A 21,787-nucleotide genomic window follows, 5' to 3' on the forward strand; every position below is an offset into this window, starting at 1 on the left:
AGATCAAGTAATAAAGAAAGACAACTAAGATAATCGCTGTTAGGTTAAAATGATGTAAACACTGTTGAAAATAAACGTTCTTTGTATTTTTTTAAAAATGGGAGACTATACTTTTGGGATTAACTTCGTATTATTGTAAAAAGAGTATTTATAAAGAAATTCTTAAATGAAATAAGATCTTTAAAAAACAATAATCTTTAAAAAATTGTAAAAATTTCTTAAAAATAAACGAGTTTCTAAAATTAACTCTTTTCTATCCGACTTCGAAAGAGCTAAGAACTGAGATGGACACCGTGGAAATTAATAAATACTTCTTACTTTATTATTCACCATCCATGCGTTATCATTCAAAATATCCAAATGCATTTCGCAAAATTTTCCTTTGCCTCTTCAGTGGATATTACACCTTTACGACAGTGTTACATTTATATTCTATCAAATTTTCCCAGCATGCATCTACAGATAATCCGGTATTCAGGTTGATGACATTTGCATAATTTTTTATACAATAATGTTCCGCGATACGTCTTGTTACAGTATTTTCAAATTTATACAATATTTTGATACTATTTCTATTTATGATACAATTATTATTTTTACAATGTTGATACCATGGGGATTCACTTCGCTTCAGGCGAATTGCCGCTTCATGCTCTTTAACACGTTGTTCAAGCTGTCTTCCCGTTTCTCCAACATAGATCTTACTTTCTGGGCATGTGCATATTAGTTTGTAGACGACTCCTGCTGTTTTCAAAGGGTCTTGTGCATGTCCTACTATTCCTCTGTTTACCACATGAATACTTTTGCTTAATCTATTTTTCTGTTCGCCCACTAAGTTGACAGAACAATTATTAAAGTTATTTTTATATTTTTCATAGAACTTTTTAATATATGGTATTTTAATGTATAGGTTTTTACTTTTTTCTTCTTTTACATTATATCTACTTATTGTATAACAATTATACCATAAAATTTTTACAATTTTTTAAAGATTATTGTTTTTTAAATATACAATAACCGATCCCATTGCTTGATATTTGTTTGAAATAAGATCTGATAGAAATAGTAAATCATAGAAAACATATTATAAAGTAGAATCGCCTGTCTTATTTTCTAAATCTAAAGAAATCAAGGATTAATTTGTGTAATTGCTTCCGCTACACTTCTTTCCGGATAATTGACAGACTTAAAATCAGACATGAATCATCACGAATACTCCAACTTCATGCCGAAGTTGTAAAAATGTAAAAGAGAAAGAATAACCATCACGTGAGACAAAACTTATCGTGTCTTGTCTGATGCCAACGATTGCATTGTAGCGAACGTTACAAGTACGAAGTGCAACTCTATTCGTCATCGACAGAAATGGATTCTACCGTGCTAAGTAAACCACACAAATACCTTTTCTATATTAATTACAGTTCCATTTATTTAAAAATAATTCGACAAAACATTTTTTGTTTCGCCCACAAAATCAAAAAGTTTATAAAAAATGTGAACATTACAAACCAAGAAAAACACAACATTTATTTCGTGTTTTTCTGTTCAGTAAAATACGAGTATTAAAATGATTGTTCAAAAAAATGCAATATGTTCGATTTCCATCCAATTTTGTTTTTTTGGCATTTTATTCCATAAAAGTCATCATTATTTAAGATTGTTATTCTTATGACGTCTAACAACATGACTATTCAAAACCGATCTAGGAAAGAATTTTTGTGAGCAATAGTTACATGAAAATGGCTTTTCTCCGGTATGAAGACGTATATGATCTATCAGAGTATGTTTATGTGCAAAACTTTGCTTGCAATAGTCACAAGTGAATGGCTTCTCCCCTGTGTGAGTTCGGAGATGCCGAATCAGATTTCCTTTTTGTGTAAAACGTTGGTTGCAATGATCACAGGCAAAGGGTTTTTCTCCGGTGTGAGTCTTGACGTGTATATTTAAATTGCTGGAGAAGTTGAACTGATGATTACAGTATTGGCAAGACAAAAGCCCTTTTCCAGTGTGAATTCTCTGATGATATTTCAAATAAGACTTCGAAGTAAATTCTTTCTTGCAACTGTCACATTGATACTTCCTATTCCTTGAATTCTGAATGTTTAAACCTGTAAAATACGAAAAATTAAAATATTAAAACCAATTTCTAAACACATTAACTCTTCAAATTATTAACAAACCAAATATATAAATTTAAAAACATATTTTAAAAGTATTATTAAAGTTTTGGATGCAGACAAAAACAAAATTTTCCTTTTTCTGGTTTTTAAAAATAATATTTAAACCTTAAACCTACACGAAGGATACCATCACACCAGAAACAATAAGTATTCACGCGTATTATCAACACACATTAACAATATCACGAAAACTGAAAACAATATAAACGGAGTGTATTTTCCAAAAACAAAACGAATATATATATATATATAATTTTAAAAGATCTTCGTCGATTTTTCTTTTTTTCTTCACTTGCACGAAAGACGTTTTCTTTCTTGATATATTCTCGTATAATTTCTTAACACTGGCTTCAAGTTCAGTGTTTCGTTAACAGCAGAAGTATCCTTCAACTCTTGTGTTTTCCCGAAAAGAATTCTTCATTTAGAACACAGCAATGCTCCTGAATGGTGGGAAGTAATTCTGAAGGTAACAAGGTCTCGAATTAAATGACATCAAAACATTATTTCCCAAGCAAAATTTAAATATTTCAAAAATAAACTAGTAATTCTAGAAATTCTTCCTTGGCTATTTCTCGCCATAAAATTACAGCTGGGTGTAAAACCTGAAAATGAAACAAATTCAAATTAATTTTTTTTATCCAGGAACAGTATATTTATACGTTTCAAGTAAATTCAAAGTAGTTTTATCTGCGATTTTTAAAAAGGAGAAAATCAGGTACAAATGTATTTTAAGAAGGAACTTCCATTCGGTTTTCACATTTTACAGCTTTCAATGCAGAACTGAAAGTTATAAAAACTCAACCGTTAATTGTAAATTGTTCTTAAATATACTTTCGAAACAAAGCAGAAATCTACTTACTAATCTAAAAATGTTCAGTAAAGAAGACACGGAAAATACTACAATACTTGTTACCACAGTCTACAAACAGTAGGGACATTCCATACGTCAAATGTTACCCGAGAAATCTCCTCTTTTGCTTTGTAAAAAAGTCTTCTTTTTTTCTAGTTAAGTCGTGAACGAGGTTATCTCCTTCCATCAAAACTGTAAATCATCTTAATGATCCGAAAATGGCGCCAAAACGAACACCAAGAAAACACCCAAATGGCACGTTTCCTTTGATTTCTTCCTGAAAGACTTAGCTCATCAGACAACAATTTTCAATCATTCAGTAATTACAATAAAAACATACTTTTGCATTTCTCTAATCCAACGCTGCACTCACCGGACCTCGATGCAACCTAACTGTCAATTTTAAAAAAGAGTGGCGCCATCTAATATTTAAAATTCAAAAATTTTCAATTTTTTTAATTTTTAAAATTTTTGAGTCTAAAATTTTAAAAATGATCTTTTATTCAAATAAGGTTTTAAAAAATGAATTCTGTCGAAACTATTATAAAGAATTATTTTAAACTTTAATAATCACGAAATTAGTGGTAAAGTGTGAACGAAGTTATCAGGGAAATCCAGATTTGAATCCGTTCTCCATTTTTATAATTTATTATTTATTCCATTCATTGTTTTCCATCCCTCAAACGGGAGGAACGATCTCTCTGAAGTTCGGCAATAATTCTAATGAACGAAATTGCAATCGGTTTAAGATTATTTAATACCTGGATGCAGTGGCGTAGCGTAATGGGGGCGGCAGGGGCGGCCTGCCCCGGGCGGCACTTTAAGGGAGCGGTAAAATTTCACAATAAGTAATAATAATACCTAAATAAGGGGGCGGCAAATTTTCCTTTGCCCTGGGCGGCTGACACCCACGTTACGCCACTGCCTGGATGTTGTGTAATGTGATTGGTGTTTGTAGAGAATTTTCTACGGCGTTGAACTGGAAGCAAAAGAGTCAGCTCTCGTCTCATCGTTTCAATTGTTCTTATCGATGAATTTTTGTTTGCAAAGCATCTTTTTCGGTTTTGCTGTTCTTTCCAGTGTAGGTCGAAACGTTTGAGCCTGTGGAATTTTCGTCGATAGAAATAAATTTTTCTTTTCATCGCTCTGTGGACTGTCCTTCAGGCTTCAATAATCATTAACTTAAATCGTGAATTTAGGTCGTTTGAATCGACTGTGTCTTTAATTTACAAGAAATATTTATTTTTTAAAATAAATTTTTGTTTGATCCCTTTATAATAAATGAATTTATTTCATATAAAAGTTGAGTGTGTGCAGAAGTAATTTTTTTTAAATATCCTTTTTCGTGATAAACCTTTAATACTTATTACTATAATCTAGACATGTTAATCCTTAAATATACTTGTATATTTAAAAATTGAGCGTCAAGTATACAATGATGTCATGGAGCTTTGGGCACAAGTATATGTAATATACTTGTGGCCCAAAGTATATACTTGACTTCTTTCAATGTGGCCCAGAAGAACAAAAAGTTTGGACACCCCTGGTTTATAGTATGGATTGAAGAAGAAAATCTCCGGGATTATATTGCGAAGAACGAATATGTGGAGGATAACTTGTCAAGCAGAAGACGAAATTTCTCATAACATTTTATATATAGAATATAAGGCAGAATTTTACTTAAAGAGCTACAATGGCGTACTTTCTGTCGCCATCTTGTTTGTGGACAGAACACAAACAAGATGGTGCAGCGACTAACTACACCGGCATTCAATTAAGACAAATTTCACTCGCCGTTGAAAGTTTTCTACATTCTTCATTTTCTTTGGTAAAGAAGAGAGTTTGGCCGATTCATTCGTAAATTCAACTTACTTCGTAAATATTTTTTCGTTTTCTAACACTCTTGTTGACAAGCTTCCTCTTACAATATTCAGACTTCTTGGAAATAATTTCGGGAAAGAAATTCCAAAGGCCAGTTTTTCGGTAAGATTGAAGCTCCGAATAAGGGGTTTTTCGATTCTTCGAATTGTAGATTTCCTTGTACGAGCAGAAATGTCAAAGGAACCATATTTCTACATGTGACCTTTCGAGAGATATTCGCTTCCAAAAGTCAGTTTTTAACATGTATCAGCACACTGCCTATTCTTCATGTTCGGCGGCATCAAGGCATGCGATAGCGAGCCTTCATTGACCCTTTGTATGCAGTCGCGCGCTTCGGCTTCTCCCCACCCGGCGCTGAGCGAAGCGTGTCGGGTGGGGACAAGCCCTCACACTCTGTAAAACTATATAACATTAAGTAATCCACAAACAGTCAAGTAGGAAACTCGAAGCCAGAATAGTCACATAAAATAAATTATTAAACGCCATCGTCTTAACGGCACGACGTCATTTCCAGCGTCTATACCACGCGACTTAAAATTTTAGATCGTTTCAACCTAATTTAGAAACCAGAATACATGACATAATAGTTTAAGCCCACTGCTACATGTTTTGAAATTACTCTAAGACACGTGTTGTTCAGATTCCGGAAGTGCCTTCATAGGGGCTTCGTAAGTAAAATTCTACCTTTCGTCTGAAGAAAATGTAAGTAGAATTTTACTATTTTTCTAAAAGCATTTTTATATATACAATTTTCAAAAAACGTTTGTTTTTATAACTTTTAATTCTGCAACGAAAACTGTAAAACTTGTACCTAAAAGGGAAGTAGCTGCATCGTAAAACGTATTAACACTCGATCTACCTGTTTTTAAACGTCGCCGATAAACTACTTTAAAAGTTGTACTTAATGTCAATTTATCGATTTATTTCAAACTTATAAATACGTATTCTTTTATATGAAAATTAACTCGAATTCGTTTCTTTTTTTCTGATTTGGAGGGTGAAGCTGTAATTTTGAACCGTAAAATGTCAAAGATTTTCTAAAATTATTAGATTAATATCTGGTTTTAAAACTTTTAGTAAATTCCAAAAAATTTCGACGATTACTAAAGAAAACGATAAAGTATTTCGAACGAAAAACTTGTGTTCGATTTGTACAGAGAACCAACGAAAAAGATTACGTAAGAATTGTCAGAGGCCCTACGTAAGTAATGCAAATAACATCAGAAAAACTATAAACAAATGTATAATTAATTCGTATACTTTTAGCTGTTATTCACACGTCGGTCAAAAGAAAGGAGAACAAGTTCTATCATTGGCAACAGGTTGCTGGAAGCATAGAACATGAATTGAATCATCTTGTCGGCTTCCACCACGAACAGAATCGACCCGACAGAGATGAATACCTAAAAGTATTTTGGGATAATATAGAACCAGGTAAGAGAATTTCAATTTCAACAATTATTTGCAAAACGTATAAATGAAATCTTGTGTTTAAAGTATTATAATCCATTTGTAGATCACAGAATGAAATTCTATAAGTTTCCGCCAAATCTAATGAGAATATTAATTGAATTTGATTATAATTCCGTTTTGCTCTATGTAGAAAGATATTTCTCAATGGACGGGCACAGCAAAACTATGGAAGCATTAAAACCGGGTGTGAGCCTCATTGACGTCAGCAGTAAACCAGGGTTGAGCAAAAGTGATATCGGCAACGTTTGGAAACAAGTAGATCGAGTGTTGATGTGTTTTAGGAAGAAGCTACTTCCCGTTCAGTTATACGTCTTACCGCTTTCATTTCATAATTAAAACTTATAAGACGAAACGTTTCTTGAAAAATGTGTATTTAAAAATACCTTCAGAAAAGAAGTAGAAACCATCTTACATTTTCGTTAGACGAAATGTGGAATTTTGCTTACGTCGCCCCTATGAAGGCACTTCGGGAATCTCCATAACACGAGCCTTAGAATAGTTATAATTGATGTGGCAGTCGGCTTAAACTATTACGTCACGTATTCTGGTTTGCAGATTAGGTTCAAACCATTTAACATATCAGGTAGCGTGGTATAGAACCCGAAGGTGACTTCGCGCCGTTAAGAATATGGCGTTTAATTATTTATCCCACGTGACTGTACGTGGAGTACTTATTATTACATAGTGTTAAGGGATGCGGTATCGCCTCACGCGTACAGTTCCATCGGCCCCGAAAATTATTCTTAAGGAGTCTGAGCAATAAAAGACGAAGCGTGTCGCGAAGAGTGTTAGAAAGCAGAAAAACACCTTCAAAGTAAGTTGAATTTACAAAATAGTAGTCCATACTCTGTTCTTTCCCGAAGAAGACGAAGAAAAGAAATTATAAATATGTCAACGGCGAGTGAAATTTGTATTTGTCTTATTTGAATTTCGGTGTTGATAGTGGCTGCGCAGGACGCCATGTTTTGTGGAACAATTCATAAACGATGGCAACCGAAAGTATGCCATAGTAGCTTCGTACGTAAAATTCTACCTTATATTCTGTTTATAAAATGTTATGAGAAATTTCTTCTGCTTGACAAGTTATCTTCCTACTACTTGTTCTTCCCAATATAATCCTGGAGTGTTATAAATAAATTCTTCGGACCTAAAAGCCACAAACGATCGATCGAATGGCCGAATATGACAGACGAAATGACTGAGGATAAATTACATTTAAATTTGTTCTCCATTTTTATAATTTATTAATTACGAATTATTCCATTCATTTTTTTTTCATTCCTAAATCGAGCGGATCTCTCTGGTGAAAAATTATCAATATTAACACCCGTTGGTCCTCTTCCGGATGTTTCGCAGCCCACACTTTGCCACGTTTACTTTCAGTTAAGGATACTCTCGTAAACATTTATTTTATTCTCCTTTAATTTGGTTTTAACTTCCCAGCATTTCGCTTCGGCCTTGACTCAGTCGCATTCTCGAATAATTCGACGTGGTCGTACGGATTTTGGGGATATTTTTGTGCAGGCCGAGATAATTTCGAATTTGATTTCTGCCGTCTTCATTTTTCGCAACTTCCAATCTCGGAGTTCTATAATTTTCTATAATTCTTTTACAATGTACATTTGAAAAAGAAATTATAAATTTTTCTCCCAATGTATGACGACGATACTGCGAACTGCAATATTAAAATCTTGCGTACCGGAACGAGTCCGATCGGGATAATATTTCTATTTTAGACGGTTTATTTGAAGGATTATCTGTACCAGACGAGACATATCCAAAGTGTTATGTTTGCGCATGCAGTTTACCCTTTTCAATAATAATAGAATTATTACAAACACCGATCATATTACATCACATCCGGGTATTAAATAATCTTGAACCGCATGAAATTTCCCTCGATTATTGCCGAATTTCAAAGAGATCATTCCTCCCGTTTGAGGGATGAAATAATTAGTGAATGGAATAATTAACAAATTATAAAAATGGAGTAGAGATTCAAATGTGGATTTTCCACGTAACTTAGCTCACATTTTACTACCGATTTCGTGATTATTGGAGTTCAAAATAATTATTTACAATAGTTTGGACAGAATTTATTTTTTTAAACCTCATTTGAATAAACGATTATTTTTAGAATTTTAGACTCAAAAATTTCGAATATTAAAAAAATTGGAAATTTTTGAATTTTAAATATTAGATGGCGCCACTTTTTTTTCAAATTGACAGTTAGGTTGCATCGAGGTCCGGTGAGTACAGCTTTGGATTAGAGAATTGCTAAAGTTTGTTTTTATTGTAATTACTGAATGATTGAAAATTGTTGTCTGATGAGCTAAGTCTTTCAGGAAGAAATCAAAGGAAACGTGCCATTTGGGTGTTTTCTTGGTGTTCGTTTTGGCGCCATCGTCTTGGGATCGGTTCGTACTTCGATACTACCGAAATAGAAAAAAAATGACAATAAATAGGTGTAGTGCACGACTCTTGGCTCGTTGCATGGAATGTCCCTAGTGTTTGTGGACTGTGGTAACAAGTATTGTAGTACTTTTCCGTGTCTTCTTTACTGAACATTCCTTAGATTAGTAAGTAGATTTCTGCTTTGTTTCGAAGGATATATTTAAGAACAATTTTCAATTAACGGTTGAGTTTTTATAACTTTTAGTTCTGCATTGAAAGCTGTAAAATGTGAAAACCGAAGGGAAGTTCCTTCTTCGTAAAATACATTTGTACCTGATTTTCTCCTTTTTAAAAATCGCAGATAAAACTACTTTGAATTTACTTAAAACGTATAAATATACCGTTCTTGGATAGAAAAAAATTAATTTGAATTCGTTTCATTTTCAGGTTTTACACCCAGCTGTAATTTTATGGCGAAGAAATAGCCAAGGAAGAATTTCTAGAATTACTAGTTTATTTTTGAAATATTTAAATTTTACTTAGGAAATAATGTTTTGATGTCATTTAATTCGAGACTTTGTTACCTTCAGAATTATTTCCCACCATTCAAGAGCATTGCTGTGTTCTAAATGAAGAATTCTTTTCGGGAAAACACAAGAGTTGAAGGATACTTCTGCTGTTAACGAAACACTGAACTTGAAGCCAGTGTTAAGAAATTATACGAGAATATATCAAGAAAGAAAACGTCTTTCGTGCAAGTGAAGAAAAAAAGAAAAATCGACGAAGATCTTTTAAAATTATATATATATATATATATTCGTTATCTTTTTGGAAAATACACTCCGTTTATATTGTTTTCAGTTTTCGTGATATTGTTAATGTGTGTTGATAATACGTGTGAATACTTATTGTTTCTGGTGTGATGGTATCCTTCGTGTAGGTTTAAGGTTTAAATATTATTTGTAAAAAACCAGAAAGAGGAAAATTCTGTTTTTATCTGCATCTAAAACATTAATAATACTTTTAAAATAGTGTTTTTAAATTTATATATTTAGTTTGACAATTATTTGAAGAGTTAATGTGTTTAGAAATTAGTTTTAATATTTTAATTTTTCGTATTTTACAGGTTTAAACATTCAGAATTCAAAGAATGGAAAGTATCAATGTGACAGTTGCAAGAAAGAATTTACTTCGAAGTGTTATTTGAAATATCATCAGAGGATTCACACTGGAGAAGGGGTCTTGTTTTGCGAATACTGTAATCGTCAGTTCAACTTTTCCTGCAATTTAAATAAACACGTCGTCATTCATACCGGAGAAAAACCCTTTGCCTGTGATCATTGCAACCAACGTTTTACACAAAAAGGAAATCTGATTCAGCATCTCCGAACTCACACAGGGGAAAAGCCATTTACTTGTGACTATTGCAAGCAAAGTTTTGCACAAAAACATACTCTGATAGATCATGTTCGTCGTCACACCGGAGAAAAGCCATTTTCGTGTAATTATTGCTCACAAAAATTCTCTTCTAGATCAGCTTTCACTCGTCATGTTAGACGTCATAAGAATAAAAATCTTAAATAATGATAACTTATATGAAGCAAAATGCGAAAAAACAAAATTGAATGGAAATTGAACTCATTGCATTTGTTTGAACAATCATTTTAATACTCGTATTTATATTTTACTGAACACAAGAACAAGAAATGAAAGTTGTATTTTTCTTGGTTTGTAATGTTCGCATTTTTTATAAACTTCTTGATGTTGTAGGCGAAACAAAAAATGTTTTGTCGAATTATTTTTAGATAAATGGAACTGTAGTTAACCTAGAAAAGGTATTTGTGTGTTTTCCATTTCTGTCGATTACGAATAGAGTTACAACTCGTACTACGTGTGTAAATTTGACAAAAATTTGCTTGAAGTTGTATCTGCGCGCTCAATGAAAAAATCCGCTGGCAGCGTAAAGACATCCTGTCCACCCGAGCATTTTCTGATTGTTTTAAGTTTTTATTGCATGGTTCGTTTTATTTTTAGTGTGCATCTAAAATTATTCCTTTACAGCCCCCTATGTTCTATATCTCTCAGAAAGTTTTGTTCGCGAAATTTCAAACTAAGCCGCGTTCGAAGTTTAGAAGCATCTTCCCCACGCACGATACGAAATTTTTTTATTGTCATGGCGTTATATTTTCAGGAAACTCGTGAAACGTGATATGCCCGTTATGCTTTTTTTTTCCGCAGACATTTCGTCTCGGTTTCATTCAAACTGAAGATTATTTTATACGTTTTAAATTTAAAATAATCTATTAAATGATGCAATTTCAAATTAGTAATAATGTGACGAATTTTACGACTTAACTAAATCAAGCATCTACGTTCTGTAGCGACTGCTATTAATCTGGCAGCCATGTTTACGATGCCGAAGTGGACGGTTTGAGACCGGTAGATGCAATTTTCATTTTATTATACGATATTTACTTTACATGTTGTTTTAGAATTTTCGTTCATTATTAGGGCATTTAATTGTCTTATTCTCTCTGAAATTTACGTGAATTTGCTGTTTTAAGTTTATCGAAATGGGTATCTGGAAATGAATTAAATTCGAAAAACTAGGCCCACTGCATCTGTGTTAGGGTGAAAATCCAATAACAAATAACCGAAATCTTTTTCTGTCGCTTTTTTACACGCATTCCATAAAAAAATTACATTTACCAGCAAAAGCTTGCCACCCCAAACAACTTACTTGACTTTCGTCGCGATTATTTTTAAACAAAATCAAATAATGCCTATTTAAAGTTATATCTCTCATAATTCTATTTTTCGGAAACTGATTTTGCATTATCAGGATCACGCTTACATTATGATGGTGAGACTTTTTCATAAACAGGAATGCAGTTTTTGAACTGAGTTTATGCATCAAATCATTAATTATTACTAAATCTCATCCTTGCACAGATTCAGGTAGGCCATATATGAATGTAATGTCTTTTTTGTCGCGATAAAACGGTAAATACACAGAATAACACCATAAATTTTTTTAAAATGATTTGTCATAAATTTTACAACGAATAATTTTTCTTACTAGTGTAGTCTTTCCACATTGTGACAGTGGATTATACAGTTACTCGGATGCTTGAAATACATATCAATCGATTTTATGAACTTTAGTAAATTTATAATGCTTTGATCCACCATTTATCTCTCTAAATATTAATATATTCTTTTTATTCTTTTCAACGTAAACTTCGTTCATGACGTCCGAACATTCCTCGAACGAATAATATAATTTATTATTAACTATTTAATTCTTCCATTGTCATCAACAATTACAAAACCAAATTTTCCATTAACTTTAAAATAACGCAAAACAATAGGAAAATTATCAGGAATATCGAAAGAAAAATTATTTACCGCAGCAATACAGCTATCGAGTGACTTGTACAAACGAGGAGAAACAGAGTAATTTCTGTCGCTGTCGTAGGTAATAATAAAACTATGCTTCCATCACCGATCCTAGCATTAAAACAGATTCTAACATATCTTAAAATTTAATTTATATCAAAAAGCAACCAATTGCAGTTCTTATATAATTAATTCAAGTATTGTGAAAGGTGAGTATTAATAAATTATTTGTGATCTGAAAAAGCATTTATTCGACAATTTTAGTGATTAGTATGTGTGAAACCACTACTACTTCAATCCCCCTAATAATGAAACATCCCTGAAAAATTTCAGAAATTTTCGACAAAAAGCACTGGCGTTATTAAGCTTCAAAATGTGTGAACAAAATCGTGTCCCACACACACAGAAATATCCACACGGACAGGAAAAAAACCCGGAATTTTTTGCATTGTTTCACGTTTCAAGGTGTCCCAAGTCCAAAAATGTAAAACTCTTCGAAATCATTTTTTGACCGATCGCCATATTTTTTCTCTGTTTTATATCACAGCCAGGAAAGTGACACTCATAATAATTGATGTTAAATTACTAGACACAGTAACTATACTTAAAGTCAATTCTATACATCATATACACTGTTGTGTGATATTCAGTTCATGATGATATTTTAATTTTGGTATATTCTTGACTTTTTCTTTAAGTCTAATACACCATGAAATCGAAACCATCATGTTTTACATTAAAGTATCTCTTATCCACCCTTTCACATCGGTCATATACATTTATTTTTTCTTTTAACTATTATGGAGTTAATACAATTAATATTACAATGTTAATTAAAAATGAAGGTCTAAAATAAAACTCGAAACGTTGCTGATAGTTCAGATTACGTGAAAATTTCATTTTATATCACTTAAAGCTTTTCTGAGATTTAAAAGACCAGAAAATACGGAATACAGAGAACTTGCCATCTGAAAAATTTTAAAAATTAAACATATCAATATACGATTTGAATAAATAACATTATATTATTTAAATGAATTTACTTTAATGGGAAATTTCTTGGTAACGTTGAAGTAATCATTAGCAGATAAACATAAAGATACTTTACCAAATCTCTTCATAAAATTCAGCATCTGCACGGTAATTTTCATTACAATCAATATTAATCTAAATTTCACAAAAATTATTATTTATTTATAAGAATAAGAAATATAAAAATGCTATACTTTTAATTTCTGTTCTAAACTCAGATTGTAATCAGCAAATCTTCTTATATCTTGAAACGATGTCTGCATCTAAAAAGGAAAAATCAAAGAAATATATTTGATCAAATCTGTAAATAAAATTTTGGCTTTCAGTAAAATGTCTTACGTTTGACGTAAAAACAGACATCAGGAATCCATATACAATACATAAGGAAGTTATTAGAGCACAAGTCATAAAAATAAAGACTTTCAATGCGAATTCCATTTTGGAGAAAATAGCAAAAGAATAAAGTAGACACGTTGCTGTTAATAGAGCAGCATACAAAATCGTTAACACGTAATTGAACGGTCCGTTCAGTTGATTGGTGTAAGTCCAAATTTCATGGTGTTGTGCCATAATTTCTTCCAATTCCAGTTCCAAGTTGGAATTGTTCCTGTTCAAGAGGTACAAATCTTCCGATACTTTCTGGAATGCTTCCATTAAAGTAACAAGAAGTAGAAATAAAAAGAAAGCCAAATACTGTAAACCTCCACTAATCATAGTCCCATATATTCCTATTTCAACGCTACAGAAAACTGCTTCGAATTTGAATAATTCTCTTTTCTTTAAATCGTGATAAAAGTAAAAAACATTTAAGAACTGAAGCCATAGCGTGATAACTACTATCAAAATCACTAAGGAAAATCGTGCATATTTAATAATAGAAAACAATTGATTTCGGAGAAAGTAATTCGATTTCCTTACTTTTATTTTTGTATTTAATTTCACTCTTCTGACGATGCTGAATATTACGGCAAACACTAAGGCAAGAATACGGACGCCTACTTGGACAAAGATGTCGTTGTGGAAAACCAAATACCAGGATATACAAGGAGTTTTATTTGACAGAAAGGGAATTAGGAATTACCATGCAAAAAGTAAGAACGAAATGTATCCAGTAGATACATTCAATCAAGAATAAATACAATCTGTTCAGAAGATTGTGCAAATAATTATAGTTTCTTACGACGCAAGAACAAGGATTGAAAAAGTTCCATCCATAAATCATGCATATTGAAGTAATTGATGACAGAAAGCATTGCAGACATATTTCATGTTCGAAACTTACAATTGTAGCCTTAATACTTGATGAAGTTTGCATTATGTTCTTTTCAGATAAATATAATAATACAATTGATTTAAAAACGTTTATCTTTATATTTCAAAACAGTTACCGTAGAAAAAATTGTACGATGTAGAAAATTTGCTGACTTTATTCTTCAGTTTTCACGATGAATTTCTTGCTATTCTTTCTTTTAGCTTGTTACACAACATACGTGTATATTGTGTAACACATTAAATGGGGCTTATAAGTGATGCTCACGAATGGAATTTTATAATTTCGATTTATTAAACTGAAAAATGTCTGAAATTTTAAAAGCACTATTAATCTGAATAAGATAGTCACACTTAATTAACGATCAAAATGACTAAATGCCATTAAAGTTAAGAAAGCAAACAATCCATTCTAATGGATTGTTTGCTTTCTAAATTGATGTTCGACCCATCTCTACAACATTTCCCCTCTCCTAATAAGTAAGGAATTAGTTTAAACTCTTGTTCAAACTCACTCGGGCACTTCTCCCACCCTTGAAATTAGGTGCAGGTATTAATGAATTAGCTTAGCAACAAAGGAAATTCATTTCAGTTTGTTCGAAATTGTCCGAAAACGAATGAAATGCAAAGTGCTGTCGTTAGAAGATCGTGTTAAAATTATAAGAGAAAGTGAAAATAGATTATCAGAACGGTAATTAGCAGCGAAGTTTAACTGTGGGAAAACGAACCTACGATTTTTTTCTTGGAGGTATAAAATATTGCACACGATACAATTAATCGGCTGATCTCATCTTTTGATAAAATTTATTTTATTTATTTATTTTTTAAAGCTCATATACAGTACACGTGCGATAAATAGTTTCTGTATCAACCTACCTCATTTCCACGATATTTTTAGAAAAACAATATGCAAATGATTTTCGCAAGCAAAATATTCAAAAAACAATAAACGCATTAACGCAAAAATCAGTTTTACAGGCAAACTTCCTTTTTTGATACTGCCATTGTAAATCGCGGAATGTAATGAAATCGTATTATGAGAAAAAATAACAGAATCGTTTTATTAATAACTAGGTGACCCGGCCACGCGTTGTTGTGGCTCAAAATGTATCTATTACAAATGTATAACACTTCCCCGTGGAGGAATTTCAAAAAATCTCTTCTTAGTGTACATTCTCTTGACGTACCCTATTAAAACGCAATGAAAAACGCATCTAAAATAGTATAATAAAAGCCGAGTACTTCACGGTAAGCTTTAATCCCGTCCATCTCCCCCCAGTAGGGGGAATTTAGACATGTATATTATATAAAAGCACGTGCGTATTCGAATGCAACGTTGTGTCAAAATTTCAAAGGAATCGGTAGGAACAAACAAACGTTATATTTTATTTATATAGATAGATAGAAAATGATCTGCTTTAGTCCATTCTCACAGAAAAGCAAACTTAGGTCGTCGGAAGTTAGCGCCATCTGTTGGTCATAAAAGTCTTAATCTATATATAAATATATTTTTGAAAGGGGGAAATGGTGGTCTTCACATATGCCACAAACCTTCGCGGGAGTGTACTAAACAACTTCCTGAAGTTTCATGGCAATTGGATAAATGGTGTGGTAATGCATGAAGGACAAACACACAGACAGAGCAGACAACAGACATACATTTGTAATAATCTTTGTAATAATCTTTAAAATATTGGTATTAAATCTGTCTTATAAAATCACGACGACTCTTGTGAATTGAGTTATCCAATAAGAATAAAATACAATACCAATATAGCTCTATCGTTAAAAAATTCCCTTATTTTTGTACACCTCGAATTTTGCTTAGCACAGGGATGGCGAACCTTTTTGTGTCCGAGTGCCATATTGTAAGCATACTTAGCTTTAAAGATGTTAATGCGTGCCAATGTATTAGACTTCGAATAATGAACGATATTTAAAGAAATTAAACGAATACGCTTTAATTCGAATAAATGTAAAAAATCTGATTGAAAAAAAAATGATCGGGTGATAAACAGAAAGGATGATTGAAAAAGACAGAAATCATATGATACATTACGTGCAAGATGATTTCTCTTACGTGCCACTTTTGGCACGCGTGCCATAGGTTCGCCACTCCTGGCTTAGCAGATATGACTAAAAAGTGTGCAAAATACGGTATTAAAGCACCACCTCTATTGGACGACCACCTGTCTAAAAGACCAGTTTTTGAAGGAACCGTGGGTGGTTGCCATAGACAGGTTTTATTGTATTAGTTATTTTTCTATGACAAAATATCGACATGGTAAGTTAGTAATTAATTAATATAGTTAAGTAAAATTACCGTTATAAACAGTCATATTAGAAATGCATTTGTAAGGTATACGCGTGAATTCTTTTCTTTCTAAACTTAGAAACACATAAAGTCTAAATTTTCCTAGCTAAAAAGTTTAAAAACATCACTCTATTTCAAGAAATTATAATTTTCACGAACAAATATAATAAAAAATTTCAACCCGACATTGTGACGATGCCAGGCTGCAATTATTAATCATACTTTTAGTTTATTTAACGTAAAATATATTCTCTCCGCCTCAAATTAGCAATGACTTGCCTCTGTACATCATACTTTTCCTTTAACAATAAGTCGTACCTGTCATCTATCTAACACCTTTCAGGGTAACATATTTGAATTGAAATAACGTGACTTTCGCCTTGTATCGGAAGTTCTTATAGAATTAATCGGGACCTCCTTCCCTTACGGTTTCCAGAGCTGATCTCATCTTCTACCTATCTAATTCTATTCTCGAGATTAAGGAATGACAGGAAGACGGACAACAGTGGTATAATCACTTCAAGCCATTCCCGATCATCGGTCATATTGTGATTCGTATCTACAAGTGATTAATATACTTTTGATCTGAAGTCTATTGTAGAAAATAACGTGGTTCAAAATCAGTTAAATCGCGTTGTTAATTTGAACACTTTTAGTTTCTGAAAAATTAATTAAAATCTGAGTTTAGAACAACATGTTTCAAGAGGCTAGTACCGAATACAAACGTTCTACTTTCGATACTAATCGGTTTTTGAAACCCGTTGTCAAGCGGAAAATCATACAACAAACTGCATTTTCTCCAAAGTTTAATCTCGTGACTTGAGCTGCTGTTGCTAAAACTTAACTTTGAATTATATTACTATACTAAAATGGGCAAATAATATACGTCACACAAGTAGTGAATTTAATGAAAATTCCATGTTCATCGATGATAGTTTTCGAAGTTCGGAAACGTACGTACGCGATTCCAGTCTTCTGAACAGACAGTCTCGGATATTGGATTTATGTTAAACTACTTTTAGGCCCACCAGTGGCCAAGCGGTTTCGTTTCATGAACAGTACGAGTTCGGTTGTAAGTTCGCGGCTTGCCAGGAAGGGCTGGCCACTTGGAGTTTTCCGGGCTGGCTACTTGGATAAAACCATTTTGGATATCGAACTGTAATAAATAAATATGTTGAAGTAAACCAATTAATAACAACTAAAACACGGTGGTACGTGTAGAAAAATGTTTCTATGAATTTTGGGTGTTTGTGACGTGCGCAATTTAACGTAATTTCTACACCGAAAGCTTTCGCCAAAATTTGACTAGGATACAAATCACATTCGAAACAATTGATCGTCTCTTCGAGATTCGACATATTTGAAAATATGAATTAGAAACGTGTCAAATATTTTTATATTATGTGTAATGGAAAACGTCACTTACACTTAGATATTGCTCAACAATGATTAAGTCGATGAAATCTTCGAGTAAAGATACAGTTTTTGGGATCTTTCTTACCATTTATTGCGAAATAAACAAGATTTTCAGTACCTTGTTTTCAATATTAATTCACAGTTAGCGTTGTAAATCAGAAAAACTTTTGTATAAGTGCCCATTTCTTTTGTCTTCTAATAACACTGATCATTTTTTGAATCTCAGTGTATTTAAAATTTTCTTAATACGAAAAGGAGGAGGCAACTGTCTATAAACTAGTGTTTAGTTTATGCTTTCAGTTTTTCCATGCGCTTAAGTGCCAGTTTCATACAGTACATCCAGGATATGTACACATCCTTGACAAATCACTGTCGTTTGCATTGTCTTCTCCCATTAAACCAAACCACTTCCATATTTCAATGTCATGTTTTCGTAGGTTATAGAATTATTAAAGAAAGGAAAATTTTTGAATAATGTACATTCTTCAGCATATTTAAAATTAATGAATAAATTTAGGATGTAAATCTCACTGTTAGTTAATAATGGCTCTTTAAATCGATACCATACCTGGAAAATTTGCCTGCCAACGAATTATTTCTAATCTATGTCTTATCAATATATTTTTCAAGACTTATTGAAACTGAATTGAATATTACTTAGTTGTAATGTTTAAATATTAAATATTATTACAATTGTTTTAACATATTCCTGTTACGAATTCTACACATGACCTTGTTTATAATTCTTTAGTATTGGTTTAAATAGTCAAGTATTTCAATCGATAAACTTAAGAATTTTACTTATAATGGATAAACGTGAAGTCTTCTTAAAGAAATGTGGCGTGTCAATATTTATTGCTTTTAGAAATTTCTCATTAAAAATTTATTTTCTCCAAATTCGCTGCTACCTTGACTTTTCAGAAACATGGTCCTCATTCTCAACAATTTTTAGAGTAATTTGTGAATTGCAGATCTAAACAATATTAACTTTTAAGTATTATTTATACGTTTTGTTTTGATATGAATGTCAATACAAAAAAATCCAGGAAGAAGTTGCATAACTTTCCTGGCTGTTATGAGATTTTATTTAAAAACTTTTTATACTTATAATTATTGTAAAATGGCAACAAGCTTAATTTTGAGAGTAGAGGTTTTATTAATTTTTTAAAATGTTAATAACTTTTCTTTTCCTGCATCATTCAAGTCACGGATTTTTGTCTAGTTAATTATTTTTAAGAATTTCAATTTTTTTTAATGCTACAGTCATTCAATGCTTTCAAATTGTTTTTGAAAAATGCTAGAGGTCAACTAGGGCCAAGCGGTCCCGTTCCCTGAACACTGGAGTTCGGTCGTGGTTTGCTTCTTGATGACTGGCCACCTGGAGTTTCTGGGTTTTCTTTCAGTCTGTAACACTTGAATAGAGGCCATTTACCCTTAGAAAGACCTCTCGGAAAGCAGACCTGTTTTCTGTCTGTATATTCCGTCTTAGATTATGAAAGCATGTATCCTTCAGTAATGATTGAATCTTGTGTAGAGGCATCAATTTCATGTACATCAACAATCTCCAGTTGCTTCGTTACACCCAAGACCTAGAAAAACTGGCTATCCATGTATGCCATGAATCTTGTTTTACTTTTTGTGGTCGAATATACAGACAGAAAACGGATTCCGATGGGACTTCCCATCGGAATCCGTTTTCTGTCTCAGGAATTCTTTGCGAATTAGTGGTTAGAGGGCTAGAAAGAAGAGTTCTACGTAATTTTAAAGAAGATATCATATATTTCTGTAGATATGTGGATGACATATTTATTTTATGGAGAAATAATAGCAGGATACATGAATTTGTGAGTAGAATCAATGATAACAAAGATAACAGGAATAAAGAAATTGATAGAATATTGCAAGTAGCCCAGACCCGAGGTTACAAGAGAAGCACTATTGTTGGATTACTCAAAGCGTGTGAAAGGAACAAAGAAAGAAAAGACTTAAATAATGCTCCCACTAGGCGCTTTAAGTTTACGTATAATAGTAATTTGAATAGTGTTATGAAAGAAGGTGCTAATCGAAAACAAGCTAGAATGGTTTTAAAAAGAGCTCCAAACTTATATAAGATCTTGAGAAATAATAAAGATAAGATAAAAACAGAAGAAAAACCAGGGGTCTATAAAGTTCCTTATGTGAACATCCAACTAGATGTTAAGAAAGACTATATCGGCGTCACCACCAGCAGGGCCGGATTTACCAATCCAAAGGCCCTGGGCACAAATTCGGTGGTGGACCCCTTTAAGAGTAGGCAAATTTGATGATTTAGAAAATTTACACAAAATACTGTACTTTCGACTAGATTTCAACTAGGAAGTTGTAAATTCCATTTTAAAATAAGGTTATTGTAAACATACGTATATTTTATTGTGTAAAACTAATGATTTTAATTTAATTGAAAAATACCTATGTAAAATTTTTTTCCGAAATTTTCCGATGTTTCATAGGTTTTTTTTTCCGGGTTTGGTTTTCTTCGCCTGTTGCCCTCGTGATCAGGCCACACTAGGCTGTCGCATTAATAGGGAGAAAAAATTATGTTTAAACATAGTTTTGTGGGAACCCCTATTTTGTGGGGGCCCTGGGCACCGGCTCCAAATGTCTTTATGTAAATCCGGCCCTGACCACTAGGAGCTTAGGCGTAAGACTAAAGGAGCATAGATATAACGTAAAAAAAGGATCCAATTCTACAATTTTGTCTCAGATGTCGCAGGCCCAAGGTTCTGTGATGAAATGGGACGAGGCAACAATTATTAAACCTATATCTTTCCCAACTTTATCAATAACGGCAAAGAAGATCGAAATATATAGAAGTAAGCTACGTGAAGGCTGTTTAAAAGCGAGAGATGCTGAGAGCCTGCCGTTAGCGTGGAAGTACATAGTTAAAAAATTTACTGTAAACTCGGAATAGAATTAGTATATTGGAAGATTTATGTTATTTTATTTTTTTTAATTTTACATGTTCTTCCGTTTTTCTTGTATAATTGTTTATAATTTTTTGTTCTAAATTTCGATTTAAATGTTTATATTCTATGCATGGAACATATCTGTTCCATTTTCGTTTTTTGACTTGAAGATGGCCTGTTAATCAGGCTGAAATCAGGTTTGTTTTTTCAATTATATATATTTCTCAGCAACAAATTAAGGTGTTTTGTTTCTATGAGTTAATTTTCTAAGCACTTTTGATGTTATAGTTGTGATATCTTCGTTTTCATCATTTTTCATGCTAAAAATAATTTTTTTGTGTTGTGATTCCCATCTACTTTTGAATACAGGATTGCGTGGTAAGTTTCCAATGTTTTACATGCTTATTAATAGTATACGGTAGTGTAATATCTTGTAATTCATAAATATCTTGAAACTCTCAAGAGTATTTCGCCATTTAATCAAAATGACGGGATCGGGACATGTTGTTAAACTACTCCATGTATTTGTTTACTAGTATTTTTTATTATGTTTCAGAAAATGCTACGAACACATAAAAGGAAAACCATTAGAGGTTCCACGGATGTGAGTATCTACGAAGCTGCAGCAAATAAT

At 32.4% G+C, this 21,787-nt stretch overlaps 1 pseudogene; it reads right to left on the bottom strand.

The window, feature by feature from the left end:
* Positions 1–1,647: 1,647 nt before the first annotated feature.
* Positions 1,648–21,787, bottom strand: part of LOC136974995 (zinc finger protein 728-like) — a 34,772-nt pseudogene continuing 14,632 nt past the window's right edge.

The sequence above is a fragment of the Centruroides vittatus genome, unplaced genomic scaffold, assembly GCF_030686945.1.
Source record: "Centruroides vittatus isolate TY-2023 unplaced genomic scaffold, ASM3068694v2 contig_360, whole genome shotgun sequence".
NCBI lineage: Eukaryota > Metazoa > Arthropoda > Arachnida > Scorpiones > Buthidae > Centruroides > Centruroides vittatus.